Source organism: Lissotriton helveticus, chromosome 7 (genome assembly GCF_964261635.1).
Source record: "Lissotriton helveticus chromosome 7, aLisHel1.1, whole genome shotgun sequence".
NCBI lineage: Eukaryota > Metazoa > Chordata > Amphibia > Caudata > Salamandridae > Lissotriton > Lissotriton helveticus.
Genome location: NC_136068.1, coordinates 1367815194 through 1367832708, shown reverse-complemented (window position 1 = coordinate 1367832708; position 17515 = coordinate 1367815194).

Sequence of the window (17515 nt, the reverse complement as noted above, 5' to 3'; positions counted from 1 at the left end):
CCACATGTACAGAATGCTTGTGTATAACTGTGTATAACTGTCACGTGATGCCTTCTCACATGATGCTAACAAAGAAGGCTCTATTTAAACAACATGGTGATTAGAATGAAATATTGCACATTTCGAATGGCAGCCTGTGAAAAAGGATGGATAGCATCGGAAACACGTTAGACATATGCCATTGCCAGCTCCAGGAATTGTACCTTGTTGTCACAGCCCGGAGCCTGGACGTGAGTGCAGGCTCCGTCCCTTTAGACAAACTCTTTGTATGATTAAGAAATAGTGATCCAAGTCGTAGAGCAAGCACCGTTGTTGATGAAAAAACAGGTCCGCTGTCCTTTCATCTTTAGTGACTGTTGAGGAACATTGAGGGGGCTTATGAGAGGTACTGTGTGACAAGATTTCAGCCCACTGGGGTGAGGGATGCATTTTAATAATTCAGAAGTGCAATTACCCACATGGGTTGGAATGCTGTTTTAACCACATGTACCACAATGCTTTGGGATAACTATCACATGACGCTAATAAAGAAGGTTCTATTTAAACAACATGGAGGGTAGAATGAAATATCGCACATTTCGAATGGCAGCCTGTGACCAAGGATGGGAAGCATCTGAAACGGGTTAGGTTTATGCCAGCTCCAGGAATTGACTAACCTCCACCCTGCCCTCCTCCCCCTCACCACATCACCGCTCGGCAGCTACTCCCACCACCGACCGGTACTGCTCATGACATTGCCTAACATTTTGATTATTGTTTTGAATTCAAAATTTGTTTAATACAATAACAAAATGTAATCTTTATTGTCTGCGTCTTCTTTAAATCGTAACTTTTAAATGCTTTTTCTGCATAGAATGGGCATAAAATAGCTCAGATTCAAATACATAATGGAGACAGTTATAGATTATTCTCAGAACACAAGATTATTTTCTTATTATTCTGACTGCTACGGCAGACCTATTGGTTTGTATGGTTTTGGCCTGACTGAACTTCTTTAGGAGGTTTGAATTTCCCATTGTTATTCTATACATCTATAGTATGATTTTGAGAGTAATATACTTGAATTTGATTTCCAATCTGTGAGTTGGTTACCAATTAGTTGGTTCTCGTTGGGTAACCAACGGTAGACACCCTAGTTCTTCACCCCTCAATGCAATGAACAAGGCCCATCAGAGGACCAAAGCCTCTGTGGGTGTGGGTAGATATCAAAATAGATAAAGAGAAAATGATCTGTAATAGTGTATGATTATGGGCCCAAAGTAAGGAACAATGAAAATAAATATAAAATAAAGCTTCTTCTGCAACAATGGTATTCAGGTGTTGGTGTTCAGTCAGTCTCCTGTGTATCCTGACACTGACAATCTTTTATGTTTGTCTTGAAATGAAAATTGTGAAACATATGCACTGAGATTGCTTACATTCAGTGTAAAATTTACTTTAAAATTGAGAAAAATATTAAAGACTGTAATGTGAAAAACTAGAAGGAGCACAGTCACTGTGGTGTCTCACACGGGACCGGCAAACTACTGCTATCATTTTTGAAGCGGCCTTGCTTCTGTGCAACCACACCTCCTTTTGCACTGTGTTGGTGCTTCTCTTACACAGTGGAGTAAACAAGCATAGCCTGGTTCATATACATGAAAACCTTTTTACTTTTAGACGAAGCGTTGGAAAATACAATAGTTCTCGCCTATGGCTCTAGGGCGATGGGTTATTGACTTTGTTGTTGCCATTCTTTGTCGAAAAAGCGATTGAAAGACTGCTGCGTGTGTTTATGCATGTGTATGCCAGTCATCTTTCAAAGGATTTTCTTCCATTGTATTACAATTATTATTCATTTACTTTTCCAAGATGTCAGAAACCATTTTTAAATGGTAAATGAATAATAAAGTACACGCAGAATGGTGCACATAAATCCAAGTGAAGGGCCAGGTAGCTTTACAGCTGATAGAGTTTCAGTAAAGAATTTTTTTTGAAGCAGAGAGATCAGGACTGGAATAGGAGGAGTGAGCGCTCACCGGACAAACAGTCTGCTGGGGAAATGAAAAGAAAGCAAGGGGAAGGACTGGAGAGCAATGATGAGCACACTGTGAGGGGGACAGGCAGGACATACTATAATCCCTCAAGCACTAGAATGCAAGGACTCCATTGAAGGTGGAAGGACACAGAAATAGCTAAAATAATGATATAATCAACCTTTGGGCTTTTCTTAGATGTGATGGAAAATGTCTCAAGCCAATGGCTTCAATAGGAAGAACAGAAAAAGCCAGTGATTTTAAGTGGGATGACCTAAAGTACACTATAACTAGACGTTAAAGTATACAAAACAATACGTTTGTTTACAACAGTTAGGTACATCTGCCTGTAGATGAGATCTAAAAATGGACAAAGTGAATTGTGGAACTAATGCTAAAAATATATCCTAGTTATTGCTTCTAGAGTATTTTACTTGTGCAATAATAGTTTCAGCAATGAAATACTTGCACGTGAATATCATTTAAAAAAACAATAGAACTCATTTGTTTGGCACTATTTTACCACGTATTTTTATACAATATGCAGCAAATCAATTATGCCTTAAATGCAGTCCTATATTTTACTCTTGAAAAAGAGACAACATTGGTCCCTATTAAAGAAATAAGAATCCTCTAAGGTTCCAGGAATCATCATGCTATTGTCATGTGGTGAGATGGCACACAATTAATGAAATGAACCATTTTCAAGCATTTTTAATGGATGGGGAGAAATATTCTGAACCATCCTACAAACTCCTGGATGAAGATTTATCCAGCTTTCATGCAAAGCAGCAAGCCACCTTGCTGCACCGCGTGAAAGGGAGCGGGTAGGAATGCACTGTATTTAACATTATATGGTGCGTTGCTGCTCTCCGCCTGCATTGGCACAGAATGTGCTGTCTAGCACCAATGCAGGCACCCTTGCACCTTAGTCCAAGGGTGCTTGTGTTGTAGGCAGTATTATTTTTGAGCAGGAAGATACACCTTCCTGCACAAAAACAATCAAAGGCATTTACCTCTTCCTATGTGTGCTGCATATTGCAGGACATGTAGAAAGAGAAATCAGGGAGGACAAATACATATATTCCTCTTTGTTGCGCCTCTGGTGGGGATGCGTACAATTCGGACTCATTCCCAGGTCTACCAGTGTTGGTAAATCTGGGATTGTGTCAGAATCCATGGGTGGATACATGAGAACAGGCACGCTACCCCGGCAGGCCTTCCTGCCTCAGAGTAACGCAAGGCAGCAATTTACATTGCCTTGCGTTACTCCGGATTTACCAAGTCACGCAGGTCCTCACAAGGTGGCCTTGCGTTGCTTGGTAAATCTCATTTTAGTTTTTGCATCACACAGCGTCTTCTTATGTGGCACTCACTAAACAATGCAAAACCATCAATAAATGTGGCCCCTGGTCACCAAAAGTGTAAAACCAGGAAGCAGAGAGAGCACAGGTGGCCCCCCTGAGCTCAAACCCTGTTGCTCAATATTAGCATTTCCTGAAGAAAGAAAAGCAGCAAGCTGTGTCTGGAACAATTTCATGCCACATCACCACATATCTGTCTCTTTTCCTGCACATGTTCGTTTCCTGGGGTACATTTTCAAATCAGCCATCAAGAACGTTTTATCTTCTGCAGGATATCCTGGCGGACGTGGAGGGGAAACAAAGCCTGGTGCCCTATCAAACTGGTAAAGTACGAGGAGGCATAGCAATCATTAAAAATAATAAATATGAATGTAACTTTCAGGCTTTATTTGAAAGCGCGCGGCAGGAATCAATGTTGAGACATTAAAGGCCCAAGTTACTGTGAGGAGGAGAGCATTCGGGCAGTGGTCGCTGCTTTTCAGTCATAGAAAAATGTGAGATGGGCTCTGACGTTTTGCTTCTCCATTAATCAGGAACCTCACCCCTTCCCGAGTTTATTGTTTTTGGTTCCTTAGTTAGAATGTAATCAGCTTCCCACCACCCAGCATCTGTGCTTCACTCCTGACTGCGTTTGAAAGTTTGTCCTTCTGGCTTCCATTGTGTGGATATGAGCCACGTACGCGCCCTTTGGCTTTTCAAAGGAAGATGAACAGGCCTTTCCAAAAAAGTCAGCAGCGGTAAGGGAGTAATAAGTCGCAATGCCTAATTTCTGGAGGTGGCAGCAGGTGGTCATCACAGCACAATTTTTTTAAACCAGGCCCAGATAAAACATTTTAACTGGCTCAGTTTCTTTAGTGGAAAGTGAAGACGGTGATTAAACAGTGTTATGAAAGCAGGTTTCTGAAGGTGGTAACGTGACAAGATCAGACGTGCCAACTCACAGGGTGCCACCTTGTGTCACACGATATCAGCTGTCTTCACATGGTCTCCCGGAGATGCGGCTGCCCATGGTGCAAGCAGTGAGCCCTGTAAGAGGGCAGCCCCCTTAGTGCTGCATTAGGCACATCCCCATGCTCTGTCACTGGGACCCTCTCCCGTGGCAGTCCCTCCTTGCCCGGTGTCCCTGCGGCATCATTTCCGGAGTGCAGTGGGTGGGGGCAAGTATTTATACTTGCCCCCACCCACTGGCCATCCTCTGTGTTCCCCGCTGGACACGCTGTCCAGCCTCGCCGGGGTCATGGTGGTGGTGGTCTCGGTTCAGGTTCAATTGATCACGGGCGTCGGCTTTTGGTTGCAGTGAGTGCGGGCCATGAGGGGTCATTGTTTGGGCTGAACAGCCTCCATTTTGGGGACCCTGTGGATCTGACCTCCTGGTTGTTGCTCGGTCCAGGGGTGTGTGCTTGCAGCGTGGGTTGTGCCGGCTATTCAACACGTGGAGTTGGGGCCGGGCCGGTGGCTGCGGCCGCTTAAATGTTGTACTGTTTTCTCGGTTTGCGTTGTGGGCACAAGAGCTGCATCTATGGAGGGTCCGCAGCCTGGTTGTGCCTGAGACTAACAGGTTTGTTGGATGCCTGGGCGGCCTGTCGAGGGTCAGCTTGTGCCCCTTGAGTTGAGGGTATCGATGTGGTTGGTTTGCCTTGATGTGGGGGCAGAGGCTATGTGGTCGATGGATTGAGGGGCACGTTTGGCCCAGTCCGAGCGGCATAGAGGATGGCCCGCTTGTTATGTTCTCTGTTGTATTCTAAGCATCCTTGACAGCAAGGTTCCTAGGCAACCACAAGATCCTACTACTGGAATGCAACTTGTTGGATTCCAGGAGAGAGGCGGACGGAGTTGCAAGGAGACTGGCTGCTGGGAGTCGTTATCCAATACTCAATAAAGCCTTCTCAACTTTATTTACTGAGTCTTTACTTCACAAAAATGGCGACGAGGATGGGATACCCATTGTGAAGAGGATTCCTGGACAACGTGCTTTAAGTGGCTTTTTATGGAAATCTGTGCTGGTTGTGGTACAGTCACATAATTTGAACCCATTTCTAAAGCGCCTTCAAAGACCCCCAGCCGACAGTGAAACAGCTGTGTGTTGCACAGGAAGATTCACATCACAGACTATTCGGAAGCTACAAGTAAGTAAAGCTTACTTTTGAATTTGTAACGTTCTTCTGAAGCGAGCGAGACGTTGCAGCTGCTGCATTTTGAATCGTTACAAGGCACAGCGGTCAAGTAGAAGAAGCTCAGGTCAGGTCTGTGTAGTGGCATTGTATGGAGCGAGGCGTCCTACGCGGGAGTGTTCTACCGACGTGTAAGTTCTCTGGTGGCATTGTAAGAGTGAGGCGTCCTATGCGGGAGTGTTCTTCCGACGTGTGCAGTGCGCTGAAGTTATGCAACCTCACGAGCGTGTCCCCGCGTTGAACGTGCCCGCCATTTTGAAGTGGGAAGAATCTGCTCCAAAGCATCCATTTTTTATAGGAGCAGCCCGGTTTTTCAACTGAGGTGTGTGTTGCAGGCATATCTTCACTGCCGGCGGAGACAGAGGAAGCCATCATCATTCTGGGTGTCAACTGTGGTACGAGGAGAAATAAAACATCGGTGACAGGCACACTGCCTGTTCACACATGGTATTGTGATCTCGTTTATGCTCAGATTTGCTTACAATTCAATTCTTTTTACTAATATAGGGAATCAATAGTTACCTATCAACAGTGTTTTAAAGTAACTTTCACTACCTTGAACACTTGAACACATTTACCAATTTAAGGCAACAATGGCAGTTCAGTCTATTTCTCTACCTCCTATATTTTTGCAAGAGCCAGGTCCTACTTGCATGGACTGGGAAGACTGTAAGGAGTCGTTTACCACACATCTTGAGGCAATTGGTGGAGATGTGTAAATAGCCAAAAGAAAACTGGCTACCTTAAAACTCAGTTTGGGGGTGGAAGGAATGAGAGTTTCCAAAATATTTTTAAGAAAAAGTTGGGATGTCTTAAAAAACTCAGACATTGCATAATTCTTTAAAAATGGGTCACACCCAAAGTACATAAAGTATGACATTTACCCTTAGCTCTAAGAGGACCTCTGAAGGATGAATTGCAAGGATTATGTAAGGAGGGCATTATAGAACCAATTGAGGCCTCGGAATAGTTATGTCCCATCGTTATTGAATGCAAACCCAATGGCAGCATCCGCATGTGTGTGGATTTGAGGGATTTAAAAAAGGGAATTTGGGTGGACCGCCATCCACTGCCCCGTATAAATTAAATGCTAACTAGCGTGGATGATGGTAAGATTTTCAACACCCCAGACCTGTCCAGTGCATATCATCAGGTATTATTATAACCGGAATCTAGACATCCGACATCCTTTATTACTCCCAAAGGAGCATTTCAATTCATTCGCATGCCCTTTGGATTGGCTTCTGACTTAGCCTTATTCCAAACGGTAATGCAAGGAGTTTTAAAGGATATACCTAATGTGCTAGTGTTCCAAGATGATGTTTTGGTTTGGGGAAAAGTTAAGCATCAACATAATACATTTTTGAAGATTGTGCTTACCAAACTAGAAGAAGCTGGGCTTACCATTAGTTTACAGAAGTGCAAATATTGCAGATCTGAAGTAGATTATTTGGGTCACACTTTGTCTCATGAAGGAATCAAACCCAAACTAAATCTGGTGGAGGATTTGGAGAAAGCTCCAACCCCACAAGATAAGGATCAGCTAATGTTGTTTCTTGGATTGGCTGAATATTACGCCAAGTTTGCTCATAATTTCTCAGACCGTGTATATCCTTTGCGTGAGTTGATGAAGAAGAATGTAACATTTCAGTGGATAAATGATTGTCAACGTGCTTTTGATGAGGTAAATAAAGCCATAGTAGATGCAACAGCTTTGAAACCTTTCAATCCCAAGGACAAAACTATAGTTGTAACAGATGCCAGCGGATACGGGTTAGGAGCGGTTTTGATGCAAATACATGAGGGAAAGGAGAGGGTAGTGGCTTTCGCATCACGCACACTCAAGGGTGTAGAAGGGACATATTCCACAATAGAAAAGGAAGCACTAGCGTGTTGGTGGGGCATGCAACATTTTTATGTTTTTGTGTGGGGCTCTAATTTTGAACTTCATACATATCATAAACCCCTTATTGACATATTTTCCACGGCAGGGGCGGGTAGGGCTACACCACGCATAGCCAAGTGGTTATATTGGTTACACAAATTTACTTTTACTTTGAAATATGTGCCAGGGATAAGAAATATAAATGCTGTCTGTTTATCTCACCTGCCAAATAGAAAAACATAAGAATTAGGACTTCAAAACGGATGAGGATCAATGGGTCGTAGCAAATGCAGTTGACATGTGTTAATCCATAGGAGAGAATGAGCGGAAAGAGGCTACTTTGGATGATGTGCCTTTAAAGAAAGTTATGGGAAATGTGCCAAAAGTTGGTGGATGGAAATTGCATGACGATATGTTACAATATCAAGAAGTTTGGGAAGAGTTATCAGTAGAAGGAGGTATATTGAGGAGGACTGACAAGTTGGTAGTTCCTGTTGGTTTGAGGGGAAAATTGATTGAACTTTTGCACAAGGGCCATGGTGGCATGTCTGCAATGAAAAGGAAAGCTAGAGTGGATTTTTGGTGGCCAGGGATGGACAGACAGATTGAAAGATTTGTGAGAGAATGGTTAACATGCACATTTAGTGACAAACCTCAGGTTGTACAAGAAACTTCCATTTGTCCTGGGAAGTGGCAAGTGCGAGCATGGGAAAGAGTTGCTATTGACATATGTGGTCCCTTTGTGATTCTGGGTGTAGGTGAAAAGTATGCATTGGTGATGATGGATTACTTTTCTAAGTGGCCCGAGGTAACTTTTGTGAGGGAGGTCAAGATATGTAACATGATTACCGTTTGTGAGGAAATTTTCCATAGAGAAGGATGTTCTGCGGAAATACTCTCTGACAATGGTCCCCAATTTGTCTCTGAAGAACTTTGTGAATTTCTTAAAAAGTGGGCCAACAAACAGTGCATAACATTGGTATATCACCCAAGGTTTAGTCGAGCCCTTTAATCCTGTTTTAGGAGAGTGTGTTCAAATGGCAGTGAAAAGAAATGAGTGTTGGAAGAGTCATGGTAAAAAAATGGTATGGAGTTATAGGACAATGTCACATTCTGTAACGGGAGGAGTGACAAGTTGGTAGTTCCTGTTGGTTTGAGGGGAAGATTGATTGAACTTTTGCACAAGGGCCATGGTGGCATGTCTGCAATGAAAAGGAAAGCTAGAGTGGATTTTTGGTGGCCAGGGATGGACAGACAGATTGAAAGATTTGTGAGAGAATGGGTAACATGCACATTTAGTGACAAACCTCAGGTTGTACAAGAAACTTCCATTTGTCCTGGGAAGTGGCAAGTGCGAGCATGGGAAAGAGTTGCTATTGACATATGTGGTCCCTTTGTGATTCTGGGTGTAGGTGAAAAGTATGCATTGGTGATGATGGATTACTTTTCTAAGTGGCCCGAGGTAACTTTTGTGAGGGAGGTCAAGATATGTAACATGATTACCTTTTGTGAGGAAATTTTCCATAGAGAAGGATGTTCTGCGGAAATACTCTCTGACAATGGTCCCCAATTTGTCTCTGAAGAACTTTGTGAATTTCTTAAAAAGTGGGCCAACAAACAGTGCATAACATTGGTATATCACCCAAGGTTTAGTCGAGCCCTTTAATCCTGTTTTAGGAGAGTGTGTTCAAATGGCAGTGCAAAGAAATGAGTGTTGGAAGAGTCATGGTAAAAAAATGGTATGGAGTTATATGACAATGCCACATTCTGTAATGGGAGAGACACCTTTTTCTTGGTTAAAAGGAAGGGATCAATGTACAGTAGCGGTGCCTGCATGGATGGAAAGATGTGCAAAGAAACAGGTGAATGAGAGTGAAGTGCGGGACAGAGTGTGATAATACCAAGAATCTTATGAGCAAAGACATAACGATAAATTGGTTAAGAAGATTAGAATATTTGAAGAAGTAATGTTTGTGAGAGTAAACACCAGTGCTTCCACTAGAAAAGGATGTTCTGAATTATCCGACCTCAAGAAAATAATAGAGGTCAAGGGTGATTTACTTAAGCTATCTGATGGCAATCGGTGGAATGCCAGACGTGTGACCAAGTGTAGCAATTTGGAAGTTCAAGAGTGGATGCAATCAAGACCTTTGGAAAGGGAGAAGTTGCTAAATATTAGTGCAAGGGAGCCTAGTAGTCATTCGAAAGTGCAACCTAAGAAGTTTCAGGATTATATTTGCACGTAAATTGAGTTGCACCTTTTTGGGTATATCATACAAACAATGGTGTATTTGTTTATGTTTTATTATTAAGGAAAGGGGATACGTTATGTTCTCTGTTGTATTCTAAGCATCCTTGGTAGCAAGGTTCCAAGGCAACCAGAAGCTTCTACTACTGGAATGCAGCGTGTTGTATTCCATGAGAGAGGTGGACGGAGTTGCAAGGAGACTGGCTGCTGGGGGTCGTTGTCCAATACTTAATAAAGCCTTTACTGAGTCCTTACTTCAGAAAACTGATGCTTTGCTGCTGCACGGCCTCCCGACTTGTTCTTCAGAGGTGACCTGGGGTGATGGCTGGTCTCATAGGCACAGGGATGCAGTGTTCGATCCATGCGTGCCACTCAGGCCCGGGGCCTGAATTGTGATTTGGGGTGGGCTGGGGCATTGGTGGATGTGCAGGTGGGGCCTAGAGCAGCCTCAGACTTAGTCCACTCCGTGTCCGTGCCCAACACCTGGGTGTCCTCCCACTATATGCAGTGCATCTTTGCTGCATGATCCCCTTATTGGATGCGGTGTTTTGGCTCAGCACTTCGATGACCTTTCACTGCATGTAGCGCTGCTCGATCCCCTTCTTGGAGCTAACTGTCTCAGCCCCAGTGTTTTCCCCTGCTTCCAAAGGTCGGGGCTCATGCGGCTCCCCCAGCTGCACATAGTGCTTTTCGTGTGTGCGGCAAATGGAAACTGTGCTCTGATGGAAAGGAAGGGTCAGACTCCACCCAAACCTCCTGCGCTCAAGGTATAGACTTCCTTGGAATGCGGCTGCCCGAGGCCACCCGGTGGCCATCAGGAGGGCGGCCCGTAGTCACAGTGGGCCTCCCCCCGCCCCCTGCCTTTCGGTCATCCACTCCTCCGTGGGCAGGTGGAGTCCCGGCGGGAAGGTGGGTGGGCCAGTGACGCACGTCCGGGGCGGCAGGCAGGGCGAGGGATATTTAACTTCCCCTCGCCATCTTAGATGCCTCTTTGCCGCTCCGGACGCCGCGCACCAGGGACACCCTTTTAGCGGGACCCTATTTTGCGGTGAGTGTAGGCCTACGGGCTGGTACCCCCTGTCGTGTTTGCTTCCTTGCGGCATGCAGTAAAGACTCAGGACACTGGTGAAGGTACAAAGGTACTTCTTTTATTTGTCTTGCTGAGCAGCTCGTCTGGGCACGTCCGTCCGTGTCGTCTTCCTACTGTCCACTACCCTTTCCTGTCCCGAGACAGGAAGTGGTGTCCGGTGACCTGGTCACCACCCTGTGACCCACAGGGTCCTAGTGTCCACTGTCCATAGTCTGTCGTGGTCATCACATCTCCCCCTTTGTTACAACAAATGCAAGTACTTTCCCCATGCACACATCTTGGCGATATTGTCCACACAGAGTAAGAGGGAGGGAGATAGAGAGAGAGAGAGAGAGAGAGAGAGAGAGAGAGTCTCTATATTTCCTCTATCAGTCTCTTTGTCTTTTTGCACTCCCTTCTTGATCTTTGTTCTCCGCTCTGTTCTGGCCCTCCATCTTCTTCTTTGTATGTTGTCACCTCTCCGTTTGTTCCTTGCTCTCTTTCCTCCACTTCCGGGGTTGCTATCGCTCTTTCTCCTTCTTCCGTTTTGAACTCCTTGAAGTGGGAGCTGTTTCTTGTTATCTTCCGACGGTCTGAGACCGCCGTCACCATTGAACCATTCACTCCAGTCACTACCAGCGGATCTTTTGAAAAAGGGCTGTCTGATTTTCTTTGCTGGTTTTGCTTCACTATCACTAGGTCTCCTTCTTTTAACTGGTGTTCAGCTGCATGTCTCTTTTTGTCAGCATATTCTTTCATTTTCTTTTTCTCCTTGTCGTCCTTTTCTGCGATCTCTTGTCTGTTGGTGTCTGCCATGGCTTCTCTCTGTGGGAGCCTTGTTTTGCTTTTTCTTCCCAACACCAGTTCTGCTGGACATTTGCCCGTGGTGCTGTGAGGGGTGTTCCTATAGTCTCGTAGTACTTGGCACAGCGCCTGTCCAATCGAGATCTGTGTCAGCTTTGCTCGCTGGATTGCTTTTTTGATGGTCCCCATGAATCGTTCTGCCATCCCATTTGCTTGTGGCCACAGTGGAGTTATTTTCCGGTGCTTGATCCCCAAGTAGTCCATGAATCTACGGAATTCTTCACCTGAGAATGGGGGACCATTGTCAGTTTTCAGTGTTTCTGGCGAGCCCCACGCGGCAAATATGTCATCCAGCACTGGTAGAGTGGCATTTGCCGATGTCGATGACACTTCCCTCACTACCGGGAATCTTGAAAATTCATCGATGACTACCAGCAGGTACCTTCCAGTCTCCAGTGGTCCATAGAAGTCTGCCGCTAGTTCCGTCCAGACAGCTACTGGTAGTTCTGACATCCTGAGCGGTGTGGGTTTACTGGGGGATCCAGTGACTTGACATGTGTGGCATTGTGACACTTCTTCCTCCACCATGCTGTCCAGTCCTGGGAACCACACCCTTTCTCTCAACATCTTCTTTGTCGCTACAATTCCTCTGTGTGATTCATGTGCTATCTTGATTGTTCTCTTCCTTAGTCGATGTGGTATTACAATCCTTGAACCTCTCATCAGGACTCCATTCTCGGTCTCCGACAGTTCTTCGCCTATCTTTTTGAACGCCAACAGTTCTTCTTTGTCAACCCCTTCTTCTGTGACGGTATTGCTGTTGATGTGTCTCCATCTCTGTAGCCTCACTATCGTTCCTATTGTCTTCATTGTCGGGTCCCTTTTTGTCTCTCGCTCCAGTTCCTCGCTTGTTATTGACGCTGGAGTGTTTTGTTTCACGATGAAGTTCAGGTATTCCTCCGCCATTGTGGTACCACCATTTCGATACGGGAGCGGGTGTCGCGACATGTAGTCGGCTGGGTTTTGGTCTTTGCCTGGCTTGTGTATTATTTTGAAGTCATAGTCCATCAGTCTTATTCCCCACCTCTCTATTCTTGGTGGTATTTTCGCGTTTGGGTTGCCATAGATAGTCACTAGCGCTTGATGGTCCGTCACTATCGTGAATCGTTTTCCATAGACGAACATGTGGTAGTGCTCACATGCCCATACTACTGCCAGGCTCTCCTTCTCTGGTTGAGAGTATGCTCTCTCAACATCGGACAGGCTTTTGCTTCCGTACGCTACTACTTGTCTAGGCGAATCCTTCCCAGGTTGGTGTTGTGCCAGAATTGCGCCCAGGCCTACCGGGCTGGCGTCTACTGTTAGTTCTGTGCATAGATTCGGGTCGAAGTATGCTAAATGGTCCACTGCCGTCACTGACGCTCTTATTTCTTCAAACGCTTTTGTGCATTCTGCTGTCCATTTGAATGGGTGTCCTTGTGTGGTCAGTTCTCTCAATGGTGTGCTCACCGTTGCGAAATCTTTTATGTACCTCGCGCAGTAACTGGCGAGGCCAAGGAATGAGCGCACGTCGGCAACGTCCTTTGGTTCATCCTCTTCTCGAGCGTGTCTATCTTGCTCCGGTCTGGCCTCATCCCTTTTCTTGAGAATATGTGCCCGAAGAACACTAGTTCTTCTCTTCCCAGCTCACATTTCTTCTCATTTACTGTCAGGCCCACCTCTACTAGCCGTGAGCAGACTTCTCTCAGTGCCGTGTCATGTTCTCCATCTGACTTCCCAAAGACCAGAATGTCATCGCTGTAGTTCAAACTGTTTGTTATCGGTCTTATTATCTGCCGGATCGTTTCTTGGAATATTTCTGCTGCTGACGATATTCCAAAGCTCAGCCTTTTGTAGCGAAACAGTCCGAGGTGCGTTGAGAATGTAGTTATGTATCAGGATTGTTCATCCAGCTCCAGTTGATGATATCCTTTGCACAGGTCAAGTTTGGAAAATTTTCTCATCCCTGTCAGACAGCTTATCATGTCATCCAGATGTGGCCCTGGGTGCCTTTCTCTTTCAATGGCTGTGTTTGGGACTCTCATGTCCACACAGATTCTTATCTGCTTACTGTCTTTCTTCGGTACAGCCACTATTGGGGACACCCATGGCGTTGGTCCTTCTGCGGGTTCAATGATGTCCTGTGCCAGTAAGGCCTTGATTTCCTCCTCCACTTGAGGTTGTAGGTGAATTGGTACCCTTCGGTGGTTCTGTGCAACTGGCCTGACGGCTTCATTTATGTGTAATGTTATCTGTTTTCCTTTTAACTTCCCTAGTCCTTCCGTTAGTTTAGGGAATTCCTGTAGTATGTTCTCTTTTTCGGACATGTGATACATCATTTTCAGTAGTCCCATTACTTTTGCCGTTACATTGCTTATTAGACATGGCGCCGGGATGTCCCCTCGTAACACATGGATTTCTTCTACCACCGTCGTGCCTTTGTGCGTCATTGTATCCGTGAATTTTCCCATGTTGGTTACAGGATTTTGTGCGCCCCATGTAAATACTCTTACGCTTGATGGTTGTAGTGGCGGCTTCTTCTTCATCTTGTCATATTCTGTGGCACACATGATGTTGCACGTGGCTCCGCTGTCTAGTACAAATTGTGTTTTATGGGGCCCTACGTCAATTGTCACCCAATCCGTTTTCTTTATTGATTTCCTGTCTAGTAGCCTGATGTATTCCTCTTCATGCCCTTCATCTGTGGTCATGAGATATAGGCGTTCCACTTTCCTTGTTTTTTCTTCCTCCTCCTCTTCTTCTCCTGATTCCCTCGATGAGCTCCTCTCCGTCGCTTCCATGTGCCGCACATGTTTTGTTGTTGTTGTTCGTGACTTTCCTGGTCTGCCACGTTCACCTTTGAATTGTCCACCTTGGCACATGGTAGCAAAGTGGTTGCTTCTGTTGCATTTTCTGCACGTTTGACCAAATGCTGGGCATGGTCCTCTGTGAGGGAATTCCAGGCCGCACCTGTAGCATTGGGAGCTTTGTTTTTTCGCCACCTGCTCCTTGTGTCCTCCTCTCCAGTTCCCTTTCCTGCCGGTGTCAGCCATTCTGTGTATTTGTTCTCCCTTTCTGTCCATCTGCTTCGCCTGTATCATCGCTCTTGCTTCTGCCCTTGCAAGATCCAGAATTTTTTCTACAGTGGTCGGTTCTTTTAGTAGCCTTGTGCGAAATTCCGTGTCCCGGCATCCTTCTATCAGTTTGAGACGAAGTGCCTGTTCGTTGTCGTATTCTTGAAATGCGCAGTGTGCTACTAGTTTTCTCAGCCTCGTTGCGAAGTCATCCATTGACTCGTCTGGTTGCTGATATGCCATGTGAAAGGAATATCTCTCAAAATCGACGTTTCTTTGCGGGTCGAATTTGGCCGTCAGACACTTTTTTAGCTTCTCATAAGTTGCCAGTTCACCCTGCGGCAGTGTTATGAGGAGGTCATCTATCTCATCCCCCGCGAGATTTAAGAATAGATCTAGTTGTTTTTCCTTCACCACGTCAGTTGCCTTCATGTATCGTTCAAATTTCATGATCCACTTTTCCCACCGGATGCCCACTTGTGGCTCCGATACACTGAAAGGCACTGGTACACGGTAGTGTGCACTCGGTGATTTTGTGTCTGGCATTTTCTTCACTCTCTTTTCTTTCTAGTTCCTTTGTTTATTTATTTATTTATTTATTTATTTTTTCTATTTGTATTTTCTTATACTGTGGTGACAATATTGTCCCTTATTCTGTTTTTCTGCTGCACAGGACACAACTTCGCTTTGCCTGTGCTTTCTTTCTTCTGTTTCCTTGCAATCAGCACTTTGTCTCTTGTTTTCGATATTTTCCTGACTTTAAGATGGCCGCCCGATTTTCTTGCTCGCTGATTGGCCCTCGCGCCTGACCCCAAGATGGCCGCCGAGACTCTCGCGAGACTTCTAGGCCAATCCGAGCGCTGCCTGACTTCAAAATGGCCGCCGCGCTTATATTTCGTTTCTATTGGCTCTCACGCCTGTTCCTAATATGGCCGCCGAGACTCTCGCGAGAGCTCGCGCTGGCCGTTCAGCCCTTCGAATTTTCCGCGCTCTTCCCACTGGCGCTTACCGGCTGTTGTTGCTTCTTTCCTTTGCGGCGGTCGGGGTGGGCTCCCACGTCGCTGCTTCTTTCTGGACGGCGCTTCACTCTTCCCTCTTCATTTTCGCCGCAACGCGATCCAGGGTGGGCTCCTGGTTTCAAATCGCGATTCCTGCACGCAGGGATCGGATCCTTCGTCGCCAGATGTCGTGTTTGCTTCCTTGCGGCATGCAGTAAAGACTCAGGACACTGGTGAAGGTACAAAGGTACTTCTTTTATTTGTCTTGCTGAGCAGCTCGTCTGGGCAAGTCCGTCCGTGTCGTCTTCCTACTGTCCACTACCCTTTCCTGTCCCGAGACAGGAAGTGGTGTCCGGTGACCTGGTCACCACCCTGTGACCCACAGGGTCCTAGTGTCCACTGTCCATAGTCTGTCGTGGTCATCACACCCCCCTCCGCCTACTCCCTCTTTTCGGAGGTGAGCCGGGCTAGGCGGCCCGCTTATCGACGGGTCGCGGAGGAGGTGGGGGTAAACGAGACTACCTCAAGCCCTCCCAGCTGACCTTCCCCGGTCGCGCTGGCTGGGGAGCAGGGCAGGCCTGGCCGGCCCGGTCGCTCCCCTTGGCTCATGTTGTCCGCCTCACTGCGTGCGGGTGGGCGCCCCAAGGGGTGTGTATCGCCTGCTACCCCCGGCCCGCTTTCCAGGCCGTAGCACGAGGCCCAGGTCGGTGTCTCCCTTGTCGGGCGGTTCGATGCGGCACCCGACCCCCCCACCCCGCATAGTCCTAGCGGCCCCCCCGGACACATCCAGCAGGGATGGGTTTCGTACGGTCCTGGGGATGCCTCTGTCGCTGCGCTTTCAGTCCGGGCGCCCAGTGGACTATGCTCTCGAAATCAGCAAAACAACCCGTTCCCCACCCACCGCCAGCTGAGAATGGGTGTTTGCGTTTGGGCCTTGCATGATTGGAGAGGTGTTTGGGGCGGGAGGGGTTACCGCGACGCCATGTGTTTCGATTCTTGTGCTCGGCTTACACTCCGTGACTCTGGTCGAAACACTTAATCTGACGGATTCATTTGCTCAATCAACCTGGGCTTGAGTCCGCCGAGGGCCTGTCCCGAGGGTCTCTGGGGGGGGGGGGGGGGGGGGGGGAGCGTTACAAAAGTTTCTTCCCTCCCGAATTGTTTCGGCGCAGACGGGTTAGGAGGCGAAGGGGCCACGACCCAAGCATGGAGTGGAGGAGTTTGGGGGCTGAAAGTAGGGTACCTGCATCGGAGGACACGCGCGGCAGTACGGGCTGCAGGACCGTAAGTAGACGCAGCCCGCTATTCCCCCGGAGGTTTCTGCGAGCAGCGGTGCGGTCGGTGACCATAAGCCGCTCCTTTCCACGCCTCGAATCAACCATGCTCCTAAAAAGTACCTGCACTGTTTACAGGCGCCCGCGGCATAGAGTAGCAAGGCTGTGAAAACGAAGGCACACAGTCTCCTGTATCCTTACAGTGGTAAATCTGTGGTAATTGAATAGCGCGGCATGGAGCATCCGCGCTCGTTACTCGAGGGGCATGCGATTCAGATAGGCAGACGCGTAGGGATCTACATGGGGCCGATGTCTTTTTCTAGCGGTTGCTCAACGCGCTCTCGGGGGCAGCCTGTGTTGTTACACGTGCCCTACCCCAAATGTCTTCGAGGCAGCTATATATTTCGAATGGTGGCTGACGGCCGCTAGCGCAGCCGGCCGGGTGTCCGCGAACGCTAGAATGCACCCAGCGGTTCCTTCCCCTCAGTGCCCCGCGCTGTGTTTCTTTCAGTGCGGGTCCGCAGAGTGCGGGGGTGCACGGGGAAACCACCTAGGACAACTGTGCGTGATACAA